The 21,830-nt window shown below is 44.0% G+C and overlaps 1 long non-coding RNA gene across 3 annotated transcripts in view; it reads right to left on the bottom strand.

Moving 5' to 3' along the window:
- Positions 1-4,783: 4,783 nt before the first annotated feature.
- Positions 4,784-21,830, bottom strand: part of LOC110363684 (uncharacterized) — a 58,425-nt gene continuing 41,378 nt past the window's right edge. Inside the window, exons 3-4 of one of the 3 annotated variants that reach the window (XR_010474250.1) lie at positions 20,093-20,264; positions 4,784-16,959 (exon numbers count right to left, since the gene is read on the bottom strand). This is a non-coding gene — a long non-coding RNA (uncharacterized LOC110363684). Of the gene's footprint in view, positions 20,265-21,830 lie in introns of all 3 variants that reach the window. The other 2 variants (XR_010474249.1, XR_010474251.1) reach the window with 2 other exon arrangements.

Here is a 21,830-nt window from a genome sequence, read left to right as displayed (position 1 = left end):
TGAAGCGGGGGGAGATGATAGAACATGATGTAGTTGTTCCACTGGAAATAATGGTTGTCTAAAGCAGAAGGCAAGGCAGAGGATCACAACCCCAGACACCTCCAGTACCTCGGGAGACCCTTCCCACAGCCCTGGGAATGCAGACGCCACCACCACCTCTCACTCTGTACCACAGCTGGAAAGCAGGAGCAGCATTTTACATGTTAATCACCTGTCTGAGAATTACACTGAAATAATGGGAGTCTATCAAGTGCATATTCCTGTTCTTAACCTACAATGGATTTTGGAGGCATTTATGTCAGGCTGTAGAAGTGGGGAATCTTTATTTTTCTGTGTAAGCTGATCACTCAATTTTTCTTTGGTTTATGTCCACAGGACCACCGGAATTTCCACGCCGTACAGGCAAACCCACCAGAATTTCCACACCGTACAGGCAAACCCACCAGAATTTCCCCACCATACAGGTGAACCCAATGCCTCTGCTCCACCACCTCTTCCCTCAAGTGTTTGGTGTTGGAGGTTTTACAGGGAAGGCCATAAACCCCTGAGCTGGTGGGTAACAAATACAAGATGCACAACAAAGCTGCTGTCGTGCAATGATATTTTATGCTCTGAAGCTTCTAGCCAATAATGTTAAATATTATTAAATATTTTCTATATTTTCTACAGTTACAGTATGTGGAAATTCTTAGTATTTATGACAAATATTGGATGCCGCTAACGACTCAGATGACTCCTTCCAACAGTAAATTCAATAGATATTAATTCTTGATGTAAAGTAAGAGCAGTTTTAAGTTGGTTGCCACCTCTTTTATGAGACATAAAATTGTGCCTTGCCCTGATCTTTGCATTTATTATTCTACTGAAAGAAAAGGTGAATACTTTTCTTCCTTTTGATTTCAAGGGTTATTCCAATTAACAGTGCAAGTTGTTAAACCTCTGAAACTGAAGTCAACCATAGCATAAATCAATGGATGGATCTGGTCCTGTAGCTTCTTTATGCACCAAGGGGAAGTAGATGCCACGTCTGATTTTGCAGGCAGTTACCTGCCTTTGATTTCAAAGGTGTTTCTCTGGTATAAAACCAAGGTAAGAGAGCAGAGAATTTGTCTACCTGAATGTAACATCACCTTCCATGTACTGATGTGGGGGTGCAGCTGTTTCAGCAGACAGCGAAGGGTTAAAAAGAGATGTTGAATAAATACTTGAGGTGAATGCTTGCACAAATAAGAAGCAAGTATAGCAGAAGACTTTGGAAAACAAACAAACCCCAAACCAACTGCTTGTTGGCTGGAGGTAGGATAGAAAGAAAATTTTTCCAACTTTCAGTCAACTTAAGAGTTACTTCAGATACTGTCCTAGATCCTCTGGCCCTGCTGAGCACACCCTGGCACAAACACTGAATTCACCAGAATGGGCTCAATGCCCAAGATCAGACATTTCCCCAGTAAAGCACCCAGGACCAGAATTATGTGTTGTATATCAATGAATCAAGTGAGATGCAAATGGAAACATAAGCTTTTTCTCTGTAATGTACAATAAAAATTCAATGGTTAGCAGTTGATACAAGGCATATAAATATGTTTTCAAATAAGTACAACAGCTATGAAATCAGGAATCAGGAGGTCATAATGCATTTCAGCACAATAGTGATGAACCCGTTTTTCTGGCTTATATGAAATAACTAGCTCATTTTAATTCTTTATAAATAACAGATAACAGCTTGAGAGGCATACTCTATGCAATTCATTTTTATGACTGTGTCTCCTCCACACTTGATGCTCCCATGACATTTGGGTCGGGAGGGTGTATTATGCATTCTTCTTGCTTTGCTCCTCTCTGCTGCTTCATAATGTGGCTATCATTTTTAAAAACAGAAAACCAACCAAACAAAAAAAAGCCAGCAATTTAGTGCTTTAGAGTAACAGCTGACTTACGTGACCAGAGATCATGTCATCAGGAACTTTTCTGCCATTTATTTCATTTATCCATTCTCTGTATCTCTGCTGTTACTTTCTCATCATCACTCCCACCAGGCATTGTTTTACTATTGATGCAGCAACTAAACGAGCTGAGAATTAGGTGCCTATTACATCAGCAGTGGGCATTGCAGATATTATCAACATATTAAAAGAGAAATTCAAATGAAACAAATAAGAACATGTTCTTTCATATTCCAGAAATTGATCTTGATTCCACAGTTTAGTGGCTAACAGTGTTCAGGAGAAAGAGATGAGCTTTGTCACAAACAAGCTATTATAAGAGATCATTAACTGAGATAAGATTACTGTTACCCTGTAATTCCATTTTTCTTTGTTCTTTTAAGATTGACGAGGCTGGAAAAGGACAGATACTTTGTTGTGGCAACACTTTAAGGCTCTGAAATGTAAAAGTCTTGGTTGTCCAGGGATTATATGTTTGCACATAAGGCAGACCAGCAAATACAAGCACTGATGTGCTGCTGATGGAGGCAGCCCATGGTTTTCATGCAGACACCAAGCTGCGTGTCCCTGTCCATCCCAGTAGTAAAAAATCATCTGAATCAGGCCAGTAATGTTTATAGACAGTTTTCAGTTCTCATCTCTTAAACAAAAGCATCACCTAATTGTGTGTGGTCTGTAACACTTTTGAGTCCTGAATATGCCCCATGCTTCTGAAAATTACGTCCTTCAGAAAAATATATATTTGAAATCCTCACTAATATCAGCCAGTATTTTGACACCAAGGCCTGTCTTGCCCCTGGTTGTACGTGTTCCTAACGGCAGCACACATGATTCGGTGAAACGTAGCAAGGTGATTTTTTTCCCCCCATGTTTTACCCATTCAAAGATGTTAAGACAATCTGAATATTCCTGCAAATGTTTTCAAATCCAGCGATTAAGAGCTGAGGAAAAACACAATGAAATGTTTGGGCTAATGCTGGCCATCGTTCTCCTGTTTCAGAAGTTTCAGCTCTTCCATCAGAGCAGAAATAATATCACCTGCTGGCTGAAATGATGGATAGCAGCTGATTACCAGCTGATCAAAAAGGTAAATAAAATTTACACTTATTGGTGTCCTTCTCAGCAGAGTTTAGACCATACCCACATGATAACTCCTTTCCATTTGCTGTCCCCCCCTTTCTCTCCTCTCCCCATCTGCTTTGACCTGTGCTGGCGGTCGGTACCCAGGGACAGGAGAACACGCAGCTGTGGTGGCCCCAGGAGCCACCTTCCGTCACCCCCTCCATCCCTGCGGTCCTCACCCTCATTTTCTTCATCTTGCCCTTGCCAGCTGAACGTGTGCCCACATTCCATTGCTATAGTGCTGCAAATATGTAAAGGCTGCAAACCAACATCTTCGCAAATATTTGCTTTAATGTTGAAGGGGTTTGCTTCAGCTGTGTTTACCCTGCTTTAGCGTTCACTTTCTCCAAACACTCACGCATGGAAGCCTGGCAGCACGATCCGAGGCTGAAACTGGGTTCAAAAGGAGATTTCCTCCCATTTCCAGTGCTCTGCACTGTCCAGAGCACCGACTCCAGACACAGAGTCCCTGTTCAGAGGAGTGACGGGAAGGGACACCACGCTGGCACCCGCTGACACACCAGCAAAACCTGGGTAAGGAAAACCCCTCTGCACCCCAGGGTCTCCTCTGGACAAAGCCAGGGGGTGCAGAGGCTTCACCCCCTCGGGCTCATCCCTCCCTGCCCACAGGTGCTGGTCAGGGGGGTCACAGCATCTTCCCAACATGGGCCACCCACAAGGGCACTTCATTACACAGAGAGAAACATTTGTGTCATAACTAATCAGACCTGGCATTACAAAAGAATCTCTTCTGAAGTGAGAGGTTAAAAGCGTCCTTTTTGTGAATGACAATATGCACAAACAAGCTATTGCGGAGAGTAAAATTGTCTGAAGTGGGTGTTCTACCCACTCCAGAAATCTTTCTTTAAGGGAGAGAATTAAATTGAACTGCTGACATTCTCAGCTCTGGAAATGGAAAAAACATGTATTTGTGTGGATTTGTAAGTAAGGACAAAATAGAATTCATTGAACTTCAGTATATTCAAGAATGATTAAAATCCATATCTCATTACCAAAAAGGAATCTGCTATTTTTTCTAGCAAGAGGCAATTGTAATTCCATTGTTGTGTTACTGAGAATGGTGCTGGCACATTGTACGTTGCTTTTATTCATACTGACTCCCCACTATAACCCATGTTAAAATTCAAATCACTAGGACTACGTATATGCCTTAAGTTGGGTTCACGCATGAAGTTCACCCATAAATCAGGGTCTAACACTGTAATCATAAATCTTGGAAAAAAAAAATAAAGTTAATCTGACCTAAACTCTTAAAGTTAGCAATACCCCTTCTCCATAAATACTGTGAAACCAAAACCAAAGTCTCTCCACAGTGGCATGTTTGTTCCCGTTTATTGTGCAGCTGGATCAAGATAAAATACTTGTTGGTTTCTGTAGCCCAGAGGAATGTGTGGCTGGCATTTCCCCTTCCTTTAGCTACTGGTGCTTGGATTTCTTTGTATTAGATGTGACACTAAGAAGTTTGATCCATGCTTTCCCCCAGTGTTTATACATCATTGCCTTCAATAGAAGAAATAAAATGTGAGTGGGTAGTGTGTCTTAAGACAGATTCATTGCCAAGTAAACATTAGATGTTATTTTAAAAACTCATAAAATTGACAAGTGGCATGGCTTGATAAGTTGTAATAAAGAAATTTAGTTTGCTTTGAACACCAGTCAGAAATAATGGTTATGTCTTCAGACTTACAACAAGAAAATGTTTTTGATATATTTTATAATTTGGAGAGAGAGCGAGCAGTAGTACAAGGCGAGGCCAGATGCCTGGAGATTGAAGTCACAATGAAGCCATTTAGATGAAGTCTGGCTGGTTTAGTGTTTCTCTAGAACAGGTTAGAGTGAAAACATATTGGGGAAAAAAGGGTAAAGGTAAAACTCTCTTGCTAGACAGACTTGCTGATGCTGATGCTGAACAAAAAATACAATTAGGAGCACATTGCTACATGGCAAAGCTCTCTCCTGTTGCGGTCAAAGCATGCTGGTATTTTATTCCACCCAGACAAAAAGCAAGCAGGATACGGCATGGCAACATCCAAAACCCGTGTTCCCTGGGACTGTGCTCACCTGAGCCATTCACCTGACATGCAGTAGTGGCCAGAAACTGCCTCTCTTCCCCAGGGGCATCACAAGATCAGGACACTTCCCTTACGGAGGCAGAGCAGTGCCCAGAGCAGGGGTGCCCAGACAAGGAGCGCGTGGGACACCCAGAGCCTGCAGGACAGAGGGATGAGCAGGGGGAGCAGGGGCTTTCAGCTGGGGATGCTCAGAGTGCACAGGTGGAGCAGGGGCTTTTGGCTGGGGGTGCTCAGTGCACAGGTGAAGCAGGGGCTTTCCACCCGGGATGCTCACAGAGCACAGGGGGAGCGGGGGCTTTCCACCGGGGATGCTCACAGAGCACAGCTCTCACGGGTAAATGAAAGAGATTCAGCAAAACGGCAACACATTTTATAAAGTGTGCATTTCTGTGCCAGACATGACAGAGCATTCAGGAGAGTGCTAGATATATTTAAATATATTCTTCCCTTCACATGGGTAATGTTTATAACACTCAACACTTTAAAAAATGTGATTTAGGAGAAAAGGGAGGGCTGCAGAACTGTTGTCCTTTTGGTCACCACTGTCTCAGTGACAGTGCATCTCAGAGGTCTGGAGCGGTGTGAACCTCCCGGCATGCGGCTGGGTTGGTGCCGGGCTCACCAGCACTGCACACTGGTCCCCAGTCATGTCTGCAGGAAAAAACAGACATTTCTGAGTTATTGGTCCCATTGAACGTCCCAGTCCCATTACAAACCATGTCTCCAAGCAGGTGAAATAATCTCTCCTGGCTCGGATCAGAGTCTCTGGGCTGGATGCAGCCTGCTGACTCCGCTTCGTCCTGTTCCCATCCAAGGAAAGCATTTTTCAAAACACACATTGAATTTGTACCTCTATAGTTGTAAAAACAGGAATGATAAGAAAACTAAAGATTAGCTCTCTTGTGGAGTTGTCACAATTCTCAACAAAAACGGGCATTGCTCACAGGAGCGGGTGTCTCAGTTCTCTGACCGGGTGGGTGGCCCGTGCAGAGACCCCCCGCAGCCCTGATCAGCAGAGAGACTGTCCCAGCCTCTCTCCAGGATGGTTTTGGGGAGGACATGCCATGTCCCGGGCTGCAGGGATGTCCACGAGCCCCAGGGTCCCCAGGACCCCAAACCACAGGCAGGCTCGGTGCTGACCCTGTCTGCATCCCAGCTGAGCACATCCCAGTCCACCTCTTAATTTCGTCTCCAGCCAACTCTCATTGTGCAAAACCATGCTGCTAATCTCATGTTTTTCACATTAATTTCAGCAGCATTAGCATATTGGCGATTCAATTAAGTAATTATTTAATGTGTTTGTTTTCTTTTAAAGTACCCCCAGTAATAATTGTTGGCTCTGTTGTTATAAAAGATGTCAGAATCTATTTCAATTATTATTACTTTTAAAACACAAATGACATTTTTAATATGCTCCTGGATGCTTATTACCATAGGAAATTGCCACAGGAGTCCAGTAACATCTCTTTCTAGAATTGATATTTATATTCTTCTCATTATTTCCTTGGCCTCACCGAGCACTTATTCAGCAGCGATTGCATATGATCAGGGATGTTGTCCCGTGCCCCTTTTACTAAGTTAAAGGCAATGACAACAGCAGAACTTCTCTGCAAGACTATATTTGTGACAAACTCTGAAAAAAAAATTAAAAACAATTTATAATGGGACACAACGATGCAGTTGTACAGTAATGTTGGATGGGCACCTGGAGCTGATCCCTGCCTTCCGTGGGCAAAGGAACAGAGCGGTTTGGTGTGAGCTGTCCCAGTGTTTCTGCGTCCTGTGTCCCCCTCTCCTTGCTCTCTCAGGGCAATGCTGAAGGCAAATTTTGGTGATTTTGCCCAAAATCCCGTATTGCCCAGTCAGCACTTTGTAGGAAAAACACACCAGCAACACGTGAAACATGAAGCTATGGATGTCCCCAGTGAGAGATGTCCCTCCTCCCTCTTCCAACAAGCCCCGCACTCAAACATCGATGTTTCTGTGGACAGGCTCACAGCAAAGGCGCTCAGGTCCTGCCAGAAGAAGGGGCTCATCCTGATGCCATCGGGAAGGGGCACAGCTGCTGTAGAGGTCACGGATACTCAGTGTTTTCTCCATGAATGTTGAGTCTGAGAAATGAATACTGGAAGGAAAAAAGGCAGTTGGATCATATGGAAACACAAGCTTTTTATCAAGCTACTGGGACAAACCCGCGCTGCTCCTCCAGCTTCTCCCAGCAAGCACGGGAGCAGGTCAGTGGAGCAGAGAGTGCCCACCCTCCTCTCATCTAAACCACATTAAAATTTGGGTCTAACAGGTGTCGGTACAGTCAGAGCATCACCTAAGGACAGTAACTAAAACCAGAATCCGTGACCAAATTAAGAATAAATGTACAAAAATAACACACTAGAGATATGCATTAAAAAGACCCATTTACAAATGTACCTTTTAGTATCTGCATCTGTCTTGGCAATGTGTGGAAGATCGGCTGCTTAGCATTTGGATTGGAATTTATTCTGTGAACTGAAGTGAAAAGAGTGAAGCTCCATGTTCGTGCTATTGATATGCTGGTCATCCCAAATTTCTCACCTCACTACCCAAATTGCTTTCTAAAGACCTGATCCAAAGCCTGCCGAAATAAATCGGCGCTTTTCCATTAACTGCGATGGACATTGGATGGAGCCCTGCCTCTCGCAGGGCTGCTACCGAAATCCATCGCTGTGCAGGAACTGGGTCGTGGTTTTACGAACAGGTTCAATAGTACCCTCAGGCTGAGCCCTCAAAGCGCAATGCATGAGAAAGATTGTTTTTATACAGATTTAATCATGAACCCTACTATCTGTAACCAGAGAAATATACTCTCCTTCCCCACATCGGAAAGGTCAGATATCCATCACAGACCCACCACCGCAGCACAAGCTCCTGCAAGCACCGGGTTCCTGATCTCGCTCCTGATTTATCGCCTCTGGCTGCCAGGGTCACATCCACAGTGTGCTTTCCACATGGGCTGCGATGTGGATCCTGAGGGATAAATACTGAGGTTCCCATAGGGATGCTCCATACCTGAGACTCCTGCAGCAGCAAACGATGTCTCCGGATCGCTCTGGCCAAACAGAGCTTGCAGAGTCCACAGCCAGCTGCTGCACATCAAGAGGAGTCAAAGCATTGCAGAGTTGAGCTCAATAATAAAACAAGTGAGACAGCATGAAAAAAAGGAACTTTAAGAGAAGCTGGCCTAGATTCTGCATCAGAATATCAATTTGAAAGCGTAGGGCCAAACCCTGCATCCTACAAGGCCTTACAGCTCTCAAGATGTGTCTCTGAGTTCCTGTGGAGGGGATCAGCTTGCTACTTAAACTTTATCACATCCTCCGCACAGGAAATTTGCTTTTAACTCAGAGATGTCTCTGCCTTCCCCTGTAAATTCCTGCAACTGCACAGTGTGAGAGCAGCACTTGCAGGGCCAGACTCTTTGGCAGTCGCAGGAGCTGCAGAAAATGCTGACAAACAGCTCACTCTTCTCTCTGCCTAAGTGAAAGGCATTCAGTAGTCAAAACTTCAACATGACTGGTCCCTGGCCCTTCCCACCGCAAATCTGGTGCTGTGAACCCTCCCCAAGAGCACACTGCTCATCATTCCCTGAAACTGCAATCAATAATATATGTGCCTTTTCTGATCTGCCTGTCCTGTCCCAACTCTCTGACAGGAGCAGATGCCTGTACTGAGCAGTACCATGGGGATTAATTAATTAATTGGAAGACCATGGCATGATGAGCCCGCTGCTGGGGCTGCATTTCCTCCAGCCATCCCTGGCCCCCTCTGACACAGAGCTTGTTCTTATTCTTGCACGTAACACCAACCAAAGTCATCTGACACCAGAACATTCACGTTAAAAGCTGTTTCTACATCAAAATCTTCCACAGCACAGGATGCACCAGCCTTTATGAGTGGGATCCTTTTAATTTGTAACCATGTCTTCTTAAAAGATGACAAAATATTGAGTGAGAAAATGATAAAGATATTAACATTCTCTCTCAAGGATTTTCTGTGTCTAATTTAATAGTTTTTAAAGCCAGCACAGTTTTCCCACTTCAGTTGGGCGCACTTGTGACCTCCACCTGAGTAGTGTCAGATCCCAATGTGAGACACTCCTGAGTGCACAAATCAAACCTGTTTGCTCTTTCTCGGTTTTCTGGGCACCAGTTGCAACTGCAGCCTTGGACGGGACCCAGCCAGGTGGGAGATGTGGCTGATCAGCCCTGCAGCTGCTCATTGAGGGTCCTGATGAGACTCTGCCGAACATCAGACTCTTCTCATGTTGTTACGCCTCGACTCAGAATTTTGAATAATTCAAATATTTTGCCATCTTGTGTGTATCTGCTGGGAGATGTACCAGCATTTCTCCACCACGCCTGAGAAATACCTTATGTGTGTCGTGTGGATTTAGTTTGTTTGGGTTTTTTTCCCCTACAATGGCGTAAAAAGACGGAATTTTTGAGATATATGTTTTTTATTTCCATCACTTTGACATCATCAGTGTCCCATTTCCAGAGCCAGTGTAACTCTGTGTGACGAGATAACTCTCAGTGTGCATCTCATAGCAAACTGAGCAGTGTCCTGTGCAATGGGGGAACAGTTTCAGCATCCTCAATATTTACAGTGTCCCTAGTTCTGCATTGTCCCGGCAGAGAGATTAAAACAATCAAAATCCATTACAAGCCCTTAATTGTTACTTTCTCCAGAAAATAGATGTTTGGATGCATGAGTCATAATAGTTACCATTCATTACGATGGCGTTTTTGTGCTGCTAACTTTAAACAAACAGCAATGTTTTGATAAAGTTTGCAAAAGCATAATTAGTCCTACAGGCACAAAATTTTCAGATTTCAAATGCTTGTTCTCCAGCTGTACTTTTTATATTTATAATTTCAAAAGCAGCTGATCATAGTCTCCACTGAAGCTCAAGATTGAGGGGGGGTGGTGTTTAATGGCACTCCAAACCTTATTAAAATATATGCACACAGAGAGCTGCAGTACATTTCTCCATTTTCTTTGTTACATGCATCAGTCACAATCTAAAGAAGGATGAAAGAAAAATCTAATATAAACCCAGACTTTAACATTAATTCTGCTGGGATTCCACAGCATGTAATCCTTCTTTCATACAGTTCTTTATTTCTCTAATGGACCAAAACACACTCAGGTAAGAGTCGCTCTTTCAGAACAGCTGAAAAGGAAATATTGTAGTAAAGGACGACAAGGCGAGACGAGACAAGAAAACCATGAGGTGCATCGTGCCAAACAGGTCCCGGAGCTTTCGTGGCTGTAAAGCCCATGATGTCAGTTACAATCAGCTTTTTCTTGGAGAAACAGACTGCTACAGTGTGTTCGTTTCCAAACAAATTCAATATTTTGCTGGTTAGCTTGACTTTTAGCTTTTTATTTCCCAATTGACTAACTTGTGAGAGCTTTCCCTGTACGCGGCAACTGCTACTCTTAGGCTTTAGGAGCAGTGCAGGTTCTCCTTGGGCTATAGCAAAACAGTGAGTAATTTTTTATTTATTTTACTCTCTTAAAATGTCAAGATTTAATACACTCAGCCTGAGCTCAGCGGATCCACAGCTGTTTGCCGAAGCAGCCGTGTGAGCCCAGCCGCAGGGACAGGAGGTGCTTCCCCAGTGGGAAGCCTCCCCAGCACACACATGGGGGTTCAGGGAATGTATTTGTCCCCTTTTGGTCCAAGCTACGCTTATTTTAGACCTGAAAACAGCTGAGGGTGGTGGGATGGAGCCTTCCAAGAGGCGCAACTGCACTTCTTTGCCGCTCTGTTCAATGCAGTTTTAGAACAAGGCAAGTCTTTGCATTCCAAGAGATAAAACACAAGTCATTAAAGGAAATTAGCCCCTAAACTCTGCAGTTTCAAAGCGCTGGTGGTGATGGGGGCAGTTTCCCTTGTAGGGAAATGGCAGCAGCTGCTCCCCCCAGTCCACAACAGCCCTGTTCCTCACGCCAGCCATGGAAGAGCATTTCTTTCTAACATCAGTTCTATAGCTTTTTATCTCAATTGAATCTGAATAGACATTTCTATATGCATTCACTAGCATATTCCTTTCTACAAAATTACAGCAGTTTGGGTTACAGCAATTTTCTGTGTTTCGCATTGGGAATTCTCTGTATCTTTCAGACAACAAGCTCCAGGTTTATCTGTGCCTACTAGCTTTTGCTTTTCTAATCCAGCCAGTGACCATTAACCCAGGCTGATCCTCAGTTCACACAAGCTGCTGCCTTCCAGAGCAAATAACACAATGTGTTCTTTAGTGTTTTGACCAGATTTATTTCCTGCACTAGCTCATGTAAATAGCAATTACTTTAGAAAACTACTTACTTGTTTGTATTTATATTTGTATTTGAAACCCAGGGCTGTTTCCTCTGTACCAGCACAAGCCCGTGGGAAGGCTGAGCTCTGGTTTGGGGCTCTGTGGTGCTTTGGGGATTTAAGCAGTTTGGGCTGAAAACTGCAAGAAAGATCAACAGCAAAAGCTGCACTTGGGGAAGGTGGGGACAGCACAGAGGGAAGGGACAGAGAGGGGGTATTAAACCAGCAAGGGTTTGGAGAAAGCAGAAACCTCAGGAGACATTACCCTAAACCAGAAATATCACAGCTCCCAGCATGGATAACCCATGTGTCCTCTCCACTAGCTTCAATCCATCTTTGATCTAAAAAATACAATTAAACAATGAAATTGCTTCACAATTATTGCATTAATGTACTAATGTGCCAGTGAGGATGACACAGAAGATTCACTCATCATTGATTTAAGGTTTTCTAGATCATACCTAATGTGTATCGCCATTTCTAAACGATAAATCCCAATGATTTGGGAGCAGTTTAGCAAACTGCAGCAGAAATGGAGAAAGGGAATGCCTTGGAACAAAAGAGCTTAACAAGCCACCCAGATTTTCTGAGCAGGCTGTGTTAGAGGTTAGTTATTCTCCTTCGTTTGCTATAGCAACGGACACTTTAGCTGCAATGTGTAGATGTCACACCACTTTCTGCCTTTTTTTTTTTTTTTCTATAACCTCTCAGATGGCCTGGAAGTCTGTAAGCATCTCTTAATAGACTCTTGTTATGAAAATTCCTTCCTGGGGAGCATCTAGAGATAAAGATCTTTCACTCAGAAAAAAAAAAAAAAAAAAATGTAATGGGCTTACTCTGGTGCAATTGTAAAGCAATTTAGCATGCAATTAGTCAGAAAGAAAGAAAATGTTGTGTCCTTATTTATTTTTTAAACTAACAAAGGAGAATCTGGTGCATGCTATTTGTAGTGCAAGCATTTCAAGAAGCAAAAATACCCAAGTTATTTTAGCTGAGATGTCAGAAAAATCAAAGGTCACCAAAATGACTTTTGTGTTTCCATGGCAGAGACTTGGCCCCAAATACGAAGTTTGTTTATTTTTGGTTTATTTTCTTCCTCTGACCGCTGTGTGGGGGTTCCTAACCCTCTCAGTCAGGTTTGCATGAAGGGGTCCGGACAAGTCGGCTCCCCTCACCGTGGCAGTGGCTCCAGCAGTGGCTGCCTTGCCAAAAATACTCTTTTCTGGACCTTTCCAGCAGCAGAGTCACAGTGTGGAGTGCACGCTCTGTGGTGCTGAGCTCTGACGCTGCTGGGAGGTGAAGTGACACCAGTGTCCCCAGGAGCCCTGGGAGCTCAGAAACCCAGCCACACATCAGGGACTGCAGAGGATCAGGCCCTTCATTTTTATGGAAATTACATTCTAAACAGCCGCTTATTGAGATATTTATTGGCAGTAATTATTCGAATGAAGAAATCAAACCATTAAACTTGGTTCTTCAGAAAATTTGTACTGATTTGCAGCGTTAATAAATACAAATAGCAAAAAGCTACTCAAGTGCCGTCTGAAAGTCCTTCATTCAATTTTTCATCATTCATTGGTTTGACAGACTTCAAAAACCTAACCTGAAATATTATGGTAAATATTTTTTTTTGGTTTATCTCTGCCTGATATCCATTTTATATAAACATATATACTCTTCTTGGTGACAACAAATGATATGACAAGGGGTAATGGGTTCAAACTGGAACACAAGTGGTTCCACTTAAATTTGAGAAGAAACTTCTTCTCAGTGAGGGTGACAGACACTGGACCAGGCTGCCCAGGGGGGTTGTGGAGTCTCCTACTCTGGAGACATTCAAACCTGCCTGGACACCTTCCTGTGTAAAGTCATCTGGGTGTTCCTGCTCTGGCAGGGGGATTGGACTGGATGAGCTTTCGAGGTCCCTTCCAATCCCTGACATTCTGTGATTCTGTTTAGACATAAAGGCTTGTCATCATCTCCCAAATCAAGGGAAAGGGAGATAAAGCATGAAGTTCTTAAAACCTGATTTTTAGAAGATCAAATTAGGTGGTTGAATTGAAAAATAACTTTAAAAATGTTTAATGTTTACTTGGAACAAAGTATTCACTTTTGCCACCAAAGTAAAAATAATAGGGGATACGCGTTCTGTATTATAAACGTGGGAAATGTCTAAAGACAACATGTCTGAAAAAAGAATCATCTGAAGGAAAGTTCTGATTGACTTGATTTGTGAACAGTACACTTGACAGACAATTTGACAAAGCACATATTAATTTGTTTCTAACTTTTTCTTCTTTTAAAGCAGAAAAAACACAGGTTGCAAAACTTCCTCCACCTGCAGTGTGAGATCTGCCATGAAATGCTGAACCCTGTGCTGTCATCAGTCCATCAAAACTGTGCTGAAACGTTGGAAACGGCACAGGGAAGAGCTACAGGGATAATTTGCATCTGGAAGCCTCCTTGCAGGAGAAGATTTGAGAAGATCAACAATTCATTTTATTCTGACATGTTCAGAAGGTGACTTAAACTGATAGTAGAGGAGCCCAACTTAGCACACAACACAATCTTCACATTGTGAAGAAATGAGACAATTCTGAATAAATCAAAATGGAGTTGTTTGGGGTTGTTTGATTGTTTGTTTGTCTGTTTGTTTCCTAGACAAGGAAAAGGGCTTCAGGAAGGATTTGCAGGTTTAATTTTAAAGTTTCTGTTTTGCAAGAGGTTAAACTAGGTGACCATAGTGGACACTGTTGCCACAAAATCTACACATCTGTCAATAGAGAGACATTTAACCTTTTTCCTACCATTCAAATTTAAAAGTATTATATAGTGTTAAAATCAGTGTTCAGACTGGACAAAGTTTAAGGTGTTATTAAACCCAAACCTGGCAATAAGAAGCACTGCGGTCACTCACCCAGCCTCCCGGAGAACATTACACAGGCATTGGTGCCAATCCTGAGGAGCCCCCCACGGCAGGTCCACCCAGCAGATCTGCTGGTCACCAGCACCAGCCCACAGTTCTGCACTGCAGCCCACTGCGCTAAAACACAAAAACCTTCCAGAAATCGACCAGAAGAGACTGTGACCTGAACTGCACTGTGTAAATCTCACACATTTCACCAGCTTCAGACAAATTAGCACAGGTCTGTGACAGTCCTTGGCATCAAGTGAGGCAGCAAATGCTGTGAACTGATGCTTAGGGCAAGTGATGCCAATCATGGGCACACTGCCAGGGTTTTGGATGGGGTTTGGGGTATGAAATGCAGCATCACAGCAGTCGTGTGCGCCCCACCTGAGAACAATGCAGCCCAACAGGCTGGGGAGCTGCAGAACCACTGTGATAGAGCAGAACATGTGCTGGGACTGCTCACAGCAAGACTCCATAAAACCATCCAATCCTGCAAGCCATGGTTTCCTCACTTGCTTTTTGCAAGCTGAGACTGACAAATGCATACGTGACACAAAGGTAAACAAACACTTATTGTACATTAATGAACATATAATACAAGTTATGAGTTTTTTTCTCTATATATGCTGTTGTAACACCCTATACTCACATGCAAAAGGGAAATGAGTAAATAAAAGTCTACCCTGTCCTTTCTCATGATCATGCAGCTGGTTTCAAACACAATCCTCCTGACAGTGAACAGTGCAGCCCCACCACCAGCATGGCTGCTTAGCAGGAACCACAGGGGTTCATACCATCAGTCATGGGAGCACCACGTGTTTCACGCCTCAATAATAAGCCAGTGCAGAAGGGACCTGAACTCTGCAGCCTCGCAGGCACTTAAAGAGCTTAGAGGAAATTAAACCATATTATAGAAATATGAATTATAAAGAAGGAAATACTAAATGATTTTTCCTCCATTATGTCCCACAATTGCTTTAATTCCTCTCTAAAGGCAAGAGGCTTAGTGCCATCCCTGTAAATCACGGAAGATTGTTTGTGGGGAGCACCAAAGCAGGGCTTGGGCCAAGCCCTGACGAGCCAAAGCCTGGCCTGGCTGGGCTGGCACTGCCCTGGGCTGGAATCTGTGCCTGCAGTGACAATTCACAGGCACCAGCACCACAGACAGCCTTGCATGGTGAACAGCTCCCTTCTCCAGCCACATAACACATGGGGGCAAAGGCACCAAACCAGAGGTGTTCCTCCTACCGTTAATAGCCTCCAATTTTCCAGGCTTTTAAGGCCATCTTTTAATGATGTTCACTAGAGAAGCATAACATCTAAAAGGACAGGGCTGGAGAGAAACACCTGCAAAAGGGAAGGTCTTGAATCCATTAACTAAAATATCAATGTGGTTAAAACTATAAATATGTTCTTTTAAAAAGAACACTTAACAAGGCTTCTAAGCAGGAGTAATACTCAGAGAATACACATTATAGGAGTGCTGTATTCTTACCAAAGAGCTTGCTCTTATGGATAGCAAAAAGGAAAGGCGCTGACCCTGGAAGGAGCTGGGGCAGTACCCGTGGGATGCAGGATGCGGGATGCTCCCAGCCCTGGCAGCACCATGCAGCCTCGGGCACAGACGCGTGCTGCACCACAGCCTAAAACAAAGTCTTGCCTCCCATGACTAATAGCAGAAATAAGCCCATAATGTCGATTTCCAGTTGGAAATTTATTTCCAAGCAAATGATAAGTAAAAATTCTGACTTTGGGCTCATCAGTACATGATGATCTAGCAGCCTTAATAATGAAGATGAATTTCTAAGCACGTCAAAACATTTATGGAGAAGAGTCAAAGAATTAAAAAATGCACAGAGATTCCTTAGACACTCAGACTGAAGTTCAAGCTAGTGTTCCATCTGTGAGATTTAGTTTCAATTATAAGATTTTATTCTTGCTATTAATTTCCACTGTCATCTGAAATCTAAGGATTTGATGTACTAAGACTCAATTGCAGTGGCAAATAGAAGCTTCTCTACTGTTCAGTCAAGAGGGGCATATTTTTGGTATTAAAAGAATAGTAAAATTAGCAATTATATACAAATATTATTAGAAATTGTAAAAATACTCCTTTATAAAAACAATTTAATGCTTTGGTTTGTATGAGCTTCCACTTACACTCTTTTCTATCATCTTTCAGTCTCTTTTCCTTGCTGATGTGGATGTGCCATTGCTGAGATGCCGGATTCCTGCCCAGCCCCCCAGGCTGTTCCCCTCCATCTCCCCGGGCTGTTTTGGGGAGGGTGCGAAGGGGCTGATACCTCTGGGTCATCCGTTTCTTTGTGCTTCCTTTCCTGAAAACCTGTAAATCTTTCCCATGCGGGGGAATTTCATGCAGCAGTGACCTGTCTGGTGAGCAAGGACTGCGCAGGTCAGAAGGCGGCTGACGAGCGCTGGTTAACGATCTGCCTTCACTCGCTCTCGCCCTCCTCTTTGGGCTCCTGAAGTTGTTGCCAATGTGGAGCTAAATGAAACCAAAATCCTCAAAAGCTAAAAAAGAAGAGAAGAAATCAGAAAGCAGAGCTTTTTTGAAGTGCAGATGTAAATGAAAGATAACTCCAGACTCAGCTCTTGGCAGGAAACTTTGAGTTAAGATCCATCTTTTCCTCTACTCCCTTGACCAACACCACAATATACGTTTCATTTTTCATGTCAACTCCAACAAGCTGCAGAATCAGCTGCTGGATAATTCTTCACACAGATAAAATAATGCGAGAGAGAGAGAGACAAGTGCCAGGCTGCAAATGTTTTATCGGGGTGGCAGCACCAAATCACAGTCAGATCCTGGAGCTTTGCTGGGACAGCCCCTGCTCGCCCTGCAGCTGCTGGTGTGTGGTACAGTGTGCCTGCTGAACACGGGACAAACGAGAGAAACACCTCATCTGAACCTGAAGTTCTCCTATTTATTAGATTAATTATTTTCTGAAGGCAGAAGGAAAATCTAGACAACCCATATTAAAAACAATTCAGCACTTTGTCAGCTTTCCTATTATGCCACAAGGTCATCTCTAATTACCTTTAAAATCCATCTTAAAGAAGGCTTTGCAAACCAGCCAAAAGCCCATCCCAGCGGGGCTGACGGTGCTCATGCCTCCTGGGGACCCCTCTGGCTGTCACCCCCAGAGCCAGCACCTCTTCCTGGCCAGGGACGATCCCCCAGTTCCTCATCCCCAAGGACACCAGAGCTGGAGGGACGCTGAGCAATGTCCTCTGTCACGGGCTGTAGCTGTCCTCAGCCACAGCTCCAGGCTCAGCGGGTCACACACAGCTCTTCAGCTTGGTGTGGAGGTTACACAGCTGAAAGGAGGCATACCGTGACATGGCTGTGACATTGCCAAGTGAATTGGAGAATCGGTGTTTTTTCACCTTCTGCAGATGAACAGTGAGGTTCTTCCTTTGTTGTTTGATTGCCTTTGGGATTATTATCGCTTAACTGCACTGCAGCCGCCTCTAGGAATCCCCTCTATTGGCCAGGACCTTCTTTGCACAAGCTTAACAAAGAAAGAGATTCCTCCCTGAATTCACAATCTGATGCTATTGTATTAATTCCTGTGAGTGCTCAGAGAGTTTGGGTGGTGTTTTTTGTGAGGTCAATTTGCAGCATTGTGCGGTACGCACAATGACCGCACCGCATCCATGCCACCCCCTCACCAAACCCGGCCTGGCTCCTCCTCACCACGGCACCAGTGGCACGAACGACTCACTGCCACCAGTGCCCCCAGTGCTCCCAGTTTGCTGCCCCTGGGGAATCGCCCATTTCCCTGCGATGGAACGGGAGCTGCTCTGCTCCACATCCTTCTGCCAGCCCTGTCCCCCACACAACAGGAGCTACCAGGTTATTGTCACATGGGACACTTTGCCTGTTCCATCAGTAAGACAGTTTGAATTCAATGAAGATCAAACACAAGCATATACAGAGCCAGGTTTTCCACACTTTCCTTGCGCCTTATTCCTACTGAAGTAATTTTGAACCCTGCACTGTATTAACCACTATATTTCAACCATTACACTATATTAACCACTTCCAAATCAGTTTTCACACAGAGAGGACGATGATTATACTTATATGACAACATTAAATAAATCAATATCCTCAAGGCAAAAAGTCCGCAACGTTCGGCTGCACAAAGTGCTTCCTGCTTACACCACTCATGATGAATGAACCATATTCATCATGAGCATGGGCACTATTTTCCATATCCCTGAAGGGAGCACAAATTGACTGGTCCTGCTCCATTTCCAAGTGGCAGTTCCAAGACAGCACCACGAATGCTGTGACACATCCCCAAGGCCACTGAGCACAGCTCACCTGAGTGGGACACGGGGGGACAGAGAGAGGGACAGCAGAGACTGGCTCCAGCAGGGATTGTAACAAAGTTATCAGCTTTGTGTTCAAGCCACTAAAGACATGATACTGACAACAGCACAAATAAATGGGATGTCTGTTACACAAACACTCCTGAAAATTTCATATTTACATGGCAACCGGCTTATTATATTTACATGAACATCTGCTGCAGGTTTGCTAGAATCTTTAAAACAGATGGACACGAAGAAAGAGCTAGTAATTAACAAAGCTATATGCTGGTTAAATCAGCATGTGGTTAATTCTAATGATTACTGATCTTTATTTGGGTCCACAAGACTTATTGAAATCAGAACCCCTTTAGCTGAGGGGCTGATCAGCTGCAGATCCAGACGCGGGCGCTGATCGCCCATGTGCTGGCAGCACTGCACTTCGCCGCGGGCCAGGCTCTGCTCCTGCTTCCACACACATTAATAGCCGGGAAAGCCTGCTGTGAGTGAGCATCTCTTGTGGCTTGGACATAAAACTTTGCAGGACTAATTACTTTCCATGGAGAGCAACCTTGCAGAAAAACCATGAACCAATCTCCATTAAGACGTTTGGTAATGAGGAGTTAGCCATCAGCTCTGGTAGGATGCTCCAGTCACCAAATCACCCCTACCATGCATAAAACTTGTGTTTACCTCAGCTTCCAGCTTTGGATCTCCTTATATCCCTGTCCACTAAATGGAAAAGCTTTATCTTGTCAAACATCTACTCCCTCTGTTCACACTGACAGGCTGAGATCAAATCCTTTGTCATCTTGTTCTTGAATTCAGCAGACTGACGCCTTTGATCCTTTTGACACCCAGCTTCTTCTCCTGGCCCTCATTCCACCACTACACATCCTTGCATGACGTGGTCCCTCTCCCTCGTAGCCCCTGTCCCCACATTCACCCATCGTAGCTCAGCAGAGGGTTCCACAGCAGCCGGACCCGAGCCGGGCTGCCCACACCATCCCAAATCCCATCCCTGGGAAAGCAGTACCAACCAAGCCCCCGCAGAGGTGACAGCCATGTCACCTGCCACCACAGCTGCTGCCCGATGCTCTGGCACGCATCGCAGTCCAGCAGCAACCCAGTGCATCCCCAGATGTCACACCAGTGCCAAAGCAAAAGTCATATGGCTGGTGTATCAGCACTCTCCTCATCCACCGCGTTTGTCATCTCATTAGAAAAAAACATCAGCCCTATCTACGGGTTCTTTTTTCCTAACCTGCAAGTTGATTGACACTAATTAAAATACATTCTAATTAATTATTCATTAATCAAGTCTCACATCAGCTTTCCTGTTATTGTGGCAGGGATCAGCAATGTGCTAACAGGCTGGACCTGCCCGCATCGTACCGACCGGTCCTCCAGCAGCGGCATCAGTTTGTGCTCCTGCAGGTCCTGCCTGCAGAGGCTGCAGCCTCAACCCCCACTTCTCCATTTTCTGGCCAGTTCCACTGCTGAGGAGAAAACAACAGAAGAATGTTAATTTTAGAAGAACTTTGAATTTGTGCAGTTCAAAACAAATTTACAAAGAGCTTCAGTGTAACTTCATGGCACCCAGCAGGGAAAAGTGGCCACTTAGTGCCCGCTGCTCATGGGAGATGAGAGAAAATCACCACCGGGGGCATGGGCTGTGTCCAGAGATAAAAGAGGTGCTCAACTCCCCTGAATTATCTTACCTGTAACAACTCAGGTAACTAATGAACACAAATAACACCATTTCTGGTTATATCTAGGAAAATATGACAATTCAGCAGCACAAATCACCTGGCAAGCACAAAGTACTGACACTGAGTTGATGGGGGAGCTGCCAGTCAAGCCATCCTGCCTCTTCATAAAAATACACAGCAGCAGCAGGAGAGTTTCAGCTGTCTTCTTACCACTATTTTAGGTGAAAAAGGGAAAAAAAAAAAACTTATGGAAAAAAATAAATAAAATAAAAACAAAAATAATTTTAACAGGGAACTAAGAACAGGAGTTGCAAAAAAAAAAAAAATATTTTCATTATATCTGACTATGATTTCAAATGAACAAACCGCAAAAAGAGAAGGCCCTTATCATAGAGTTAATTTATATTGAGGCAGTTATAAATTTTCAATGGAAAACAAAACAAAATGCCACTTCTACGCTGTCTGGATTTTCTCCAGGGCAGCAATCTGCTTTACCAGAGCAAATGTGCCGGTAGGTCTGTTCATCAAGTCACATTCACAGGACACCACACATGCACAAGCTTCTTTTAATAATTGGTGGAAGAGTCCTGAACAGCTGTATAAGCATTTTGGGGTAAAGCATGAAAGAAAATTCTCTTGAGGCAATTTCCGCCACACAATGTCTCCAGATAGGATTGTAGGGCTTTCTGCACAGCCCGGAGAAGAGATTGAGAATAAAACTGGCCCGTGCCAGGAGGAAAAAAAATGTACTGAAAACATGCAGACTGATTCTCTGTTTTGCTAGTGAAAAATAAATCAAATGAGAGTAAATTTTTGGCAGGTTCTTTCGTCACTAACATATACAGCTACTCCAGGATTGGGAAAATGGGAAGGCAACGCCACTGGTCTGCAGTCGGGGGATGAGATATTGCAAGAGCAACAGCACAGATCTGCATCACAGGATGAGAAATCAGTGCAGTGCAGCCCTGGGGCTCAGGGGGCATTCACTGTCACTCCTTTGATCACCAAATCAGGGACAGAGGGACCACCTCGGACCCCACAGGGCTGCGGGACCTGGTTCCTCACTGTTGTTTCAGGAGAGCTGGAAGAACACATGAAATAACCCACACAAAATCAATGTTTGTGTTGTAGATGTTGTAAAGTTTGATATACTTGCAGTAGAATGGTTTAAACAGACTTGCAAGCCCAGCCTGCTGTTACACTAATTACTCTAAACGAATTCACCAAACTGTGCAAACTGCTGAGTCTGTACTATAAAAACCTTCCGTAAACACCAGGCGCTGGGATCCAAAACGCTTCAGCGCGTCCTTGGAAGACAGGATTATCATCGCAACTCCCAAGTCACTGGCACTT

Source organism: Columba livia, chromosome 8 (genome assembly GCF_036013475.1).
Source record: "Columba livia isolate bColLiv1 breed racing homer chromosome 8, bColLiv1.pat.W.v2, whole genome shotgun sequence".
In the NCBI taxonomy this organism is placed as follows: Eukaryota; Metazoa; Chordata; class Aves; order Columbiformes; family Columbidae; genus Columba; species Columba livia.
This window is presented reverse-complemented; position numbering and strand designations above follow the sequence as displayed.